The sequence below is a fragment of the Bubalus kerabau genome, chromosome 18 (assembly GCF_029407905.1).
Source record: "Bubalus kerabau isolate K-KA32 ecotype Philippines breed swamp buffalo chromosome 18, PCC_UOA_SB_1v2, whole genome shotgun sequence".
Taxonomy (NCBI): Eukaryota; Metazoa; Chordata; class Mammalia; order Artiodactyla; family Bovidae; genus Bubalus; species Bubalus kerabau.
The window spans coordinates 10,081,345-10,086,295 of NC_073641.1; the positions used below are offsets into that span (position 1 = coordinate 10,081,345).

General features: G+C 41.3%; 1 non-coding gene across 1 annotated transcript; it reads right to left on the bottom strand.

Moving 5' to 3' along the window:
* Positions 1-360: 360 nt before the first annotated feature.
* On the bottom strand, positions 361-462 carry LOC129633493 (U6 spliceosomal RNA). Its single transcript, XR_008705077.1, has one exon. It is a non-coding gene; the product is annotated as a U6 spliceosomal RNA (small nuclear RNA).
* Between the last annotated feature and the right edge of the window lie 4,489 nt (positions 463-4,951).

Consider the following 4,951-nt stretch of genomic DNA (forward strand, 5'->3'; position numbering starts at 1 on the left):
CATTGACTCAGAGTTCTCTCTGTAACCTGAAAGCCTAGTGACTATTATTGTGTTGCCTATATTTTCTTTTGGTTTCTCATCATATTCAGCTAAGTCATTTTTGAATGCCAGCCTGTCTTAGCTGCATGAAGAGACACTCAAGAAAGGGGGTTTACTTGTGCCTGGGCTGAGCTGAGGAGGAACTGGGTGTTCCAGGAGGCCAGGCATGGCAAAGGCGGGAGAAAGATAACTCTGGAAATATCTGAGATTTGGCGATAGAGATAGAAAATAAGATTCACTTGGACAGTCATTTTTCTCACCTAGAGAAATCTCCTTCCAGAAAAATCTCTCACTTTACACTATGTTTAATAATCTGCATTAAAATATATGGAACCCTTCACAAATCTGCATGTCATCCTTGGGCAGGGGCATGCTAGCCTTCCCTGTATCATTCCAATTTTAGTATATCTGTTGCAGGAGCAAGCACGTAACCTACATTTTTAATCAGCCCCTCCCAAAGTTGGATTGGGTTAAATGGTCCTTACATCGCACATTGAGAACTGATGGGATGGATGACTGAATAGGATGGATTCTTAAGGTATTCACTGAGCTTTCTTTTTCTGGTACACCTTATAAAGACCTTTTCTTTATTTCATTTAAACACATAAGAGATTATTATTTGTTTAGGGGAATGTACCAGGTTGAATGGTGTTCCTCTCACATTCATGACCTTCCAAATCAGCTAGCACCTTGATCTTGGCCTTCTAGCTCTTATAGACAGAACTGTGAGGGAAAAAAATGACTGTTGCTTAAGCCATACAGTTATCATATTTTGTTATAGCCGTTCAGGCAGATTAATAAACCTGGTCCGTGTAAGAACAGGAGGAGAGACACAGGGAGAAAGCCATGTGACAATAGAGGCAGAGGTTGGAGTGATACAACTAAACGCCAAGTAATACAAGGATTTCCAGTGGCCACCAAGGTGGCACTAGTGGTAAAGAACCTGTCTGCAGGGGATATAAGAGAGGCAGGTTCGATCCCTGGGTCAGGAAGATCCCCCGGAGGAGGGCACAGCAACCCACTCCAGTATTCTTACCTGGAGAATCCCATGGACAGAGGAGCCTGGCAGGCTACAGTCCAAAGGGTTGCAAAGAGTTGGACATGACTGAAGCGACTTAGCATGCATGCACCAAGAAGCTAAGAAGGGAAAAGGAAGGATTCTCCCTAGAGACTTCAGGGAGCAAGGCCCGTGGACACCTTGATTTTGAACTTCTAGTCTCCAGAACTGCGAGAAAATGTATTTCTGTTGATGAAGTCACACTGTAGTACTTTGTTGTGATAGCCCCAAGTGACTAATATAATGTTTCAGAAATAATCCTGCCATTAGAGAAGTAGACGAGCTCTCGATATAGGCATTTATTGTTTTCTAGACTTGTTTGCTTATATTTTGAAGGATACTGCTACTGCTGCTGCTAAGTCACTTCAGTCGTGTCCGACTCTGTGCGACCCCAGAGACGGCAGCCCACCAGGCTCCCCCGTCCCTGGGATTCTCCAGGCAAGAACACCGGAGTGGGTTGCCATTTCCTTCTCCAGTGCATGAAAGTGAAAAGTGAAAGTGAAATCGCTCAGTTGTGTCTGCCTCTTAGCGACCCCATGGACTGTAACCCACTAGGCTCCTCCATCCATGGGATTTTCCAGGCAAGAGTACTGGAGTGGGGTGCCATTGCCTTCTCGTATTCAAATATTTGGAATTGTCATGACCTAGACAGTGGGCCCTGGTAGTTCAGTTGTTAAAGAATCTGCCTGCAATAGGCAATGGCTACCCACTCCAGTGTTCTTGCCTGGAGAATTCCACGGACAGAGGAGCCTGGCAGGGTACAATCCATCAGATTACAAAGAGTTGGATGTGACTGACCGACTGATATGTTCACAGTGGTTTTTTACAGTTCATAACATCTTTGCCTTAAATTGTCCCCTAAAACAGAACCACACATCATCTTGAATATTTGAGACAAACAGGTGTTTGATTTTTTAAAATAAGATTAAAGAAGAATAAATGTACTTGTTTTTTATAATAAACAGAACACTTCAAAATTTCATAATAGAAAATAAATTCATTTTGAGGTTCAGTTGTCAGGGATGAGTAGATTTGAAGCAGTCACTTTCTCCTCTTAAAATTCTAGAAGTTAACTTCAATAATAAATCTGATTTTCCATCCGTTTGAAGTGATGGTAAAAATTTGTTCAGTGAGTTTAACTACCTGAATGGAACTTCAGTAACTTGAACATAGCAGAAAAACTCATGCAAGAAATCAAACATATTTCAAGACATGTTAACAAAATCCTCTCTTCTTTGATAGTTGCTTTGTAATTGTTAAATTACATGAGTAGATTTTACTTCTCAATGCTGAAAGTTCCTTGTGTTTTGTGGTTGGTACTTTAGTGAACCCAACATCTGACAAACCATTGATTTGCTAGCATTTAACTTGCAATCTCTGAGTTCTCAGGGAGGTGCTATATTATGGTGTAACATGATAGAGAAGGGGCAAAGAACTTGGACTGTTGCTGGCATATCAGCTCTTTCCATTAATAAAACACTCAACTGAGTCATTTTCTCGAACCACTTTTCCATTGTAAAAAAAACTTAAATCAAAGGACATGACTGCTTTTATTGGCAAAGCAGTAGATAAATCAGAGACGTAAAAATGCAAAAAGAAGGATTTGGTACAACCCTATGCAGAGTGGACTTGCTGGGTGAAAGGTTTATTCTGTCAGTTTTCCTCTGGAGACACTTAGGTTTAAGGAAATGTTTGCACTGTTCTAGAGAAAAAGTTGGCTGTGTGTTTTTCTTTTGTGTTTAGGCCACTCTGGAAGTAATTCCTTTGGGCACAATTATCTAACATATGGTGATTTAGAAAAAGACCAAAGCAGAGGTCATTTGGATGTTTTAGACAGGAAAGAAGAAATATCCATCTTGGAGAATAAAATGAAGTCAGGAAGGGCTTATGGTCAAAGCAACTTGAAAAAAGTGAGATAGACTTCAGGCAAAAAATGCAGTTCAAATTTTTTGGTTTTGCTTTTTTGTTGTTGTTGTTTGATTTTTGCATGAGGATTGTACTTGTGGAGTTGACCAAAAAACCTTGATAACAGAGAATTTTGATGCTGAACAAGGCGCAGAGGAGATGCAGGCCGGCTTTCAGCAGAGGAGATGCAGGCCTGTGTATGTAACCTATCCAGCCCCACAAGGCTCTGTGTATACATGAGCTCTGCCCTTGGTTTAATGTTCTACTGTTGTTCTCTTGAAATTCTTAATAATTTTTACACCCCATATTTTTACATATAAATATAGGAATATAGGAATTTTACACCCTATATTTTAATTTTGCCTGGGACCTGCAAATTACATAGCTAGTTTTACAAAAGATGGTCTGTTCTAAACCTCTCTCTCTCTTTTTTTTTTTTTTTAAGATGAGGAAATGAGGTCCAGAAAGAATAAATGACTTGCCTGGTGGAGCTGGGGATAGAACCAGTTTCTCTGGTTCAGCATTGCAAAAAGAATTAATATCTTAAGTGTCTAAACAGAGAGAAATGCTTTTCACCCTCATACTAAAAAGAAGCTTCTTCATGCACCACAAATGAGCCAAGAAAAACACTGAAAGAATCCAAAAGAAAGAAAGCTCTGGACCCAATTGGAACACAAATTAGGAAGACCTCACATTGATTTTTCCCATCTCTCTTTGAAAAAACATTGGCTGCCATAGTAATATCCTTCCCTTCAGCATCAGCTTTTCAGATCCTCTGAAGTCGGGGAATCCTGGCACATACTTCTTGTCTTCTGACCCAAACAGCCAGGCTGTCAGTACATCTAAGCAAATGATGACTACTCTCCTGCCGTGGAGAGCGGACAGCCCTTCTCTGTGCATCTTCATCTGTGCTGCTGTCCCACTGAAAACCGATGGCTAATTTTAATAATGAGGCACTTTTCTTCTTGCATGATCACGAAGATAATTACAATCATCCGACATGAGCCAAGCAACAAACAACACTGCAAATCAGAACTGAGTTCATGTGTTATTGGGCCAGTACCTGTCTTCCAAAAGGGCACCAAACTCAGAGGGAAGCTGGGGAGCTTTCTCACTCGACTGGGAAACGGCCTGTAATTGTGATGTTCTGTGTGTTTAGGCTGACAAGGCTATCACAATTCATGCTTTCAGGGGATTCTAGATGAAGCAAGCTATATTAAAGAGTTGGTCTTTAAACTTTCTTTTAAGATTGGAACAAAAGAGCTGCTTTTAAGCACCATGCATGTGTTAGTCGCTCAGTTGCATCTGACTCTGTGCAACCCTATGGCCCTTAGCCCGCCAGGCTCCTCTGTCTATGGAATCCTCCAGGCAAGCATACTGGAGTGAGTTGCCATTTCCTTCTCCAGGGGATCTTCCTGGCCCAGGGGCTGAACCGGTATCTCGTGTGTCTCCTGCACTGCAGGAGGATTCTTTACTGCTGAGCCACCAGAGCAGCCCCTTTAAGTACCATCCTCCCAGTCAACTCTCTGTAACTTTCTGATGATGAACAGCATTTATGAAAATAAAAAATGTAGGTTTGCAACTTTGCCCAGAGGTTGTCAACTGGAATTCTGTTGGAATGGAATAGGCAAAGGAATTCTCAAAACCCATTTTTTTCCCTCATGAGAGACATCCTATTTCAATCCTCTTGGTATAAGTCAGGATGAATATCTAGACAGGCGCCCACCTCCTGATTGACAGAGAAAAAGACATGTGAAACAGACAAAGTTGATCCCAGACCGAAGGAACCGGAATGAGAATGTGCACTCTTTCTAATGCAATGCTTAGTTTGTGTGTTTTGAAGTGGTGTCATGGATTTTTACTGGCAAAGAGGAGCCAAAAGTATAGAAAGTATAGTTCAAGCTCTTTTTAAAAGAAACGTTCCCAACTTTGTCAAATGTCTGGTGAGGG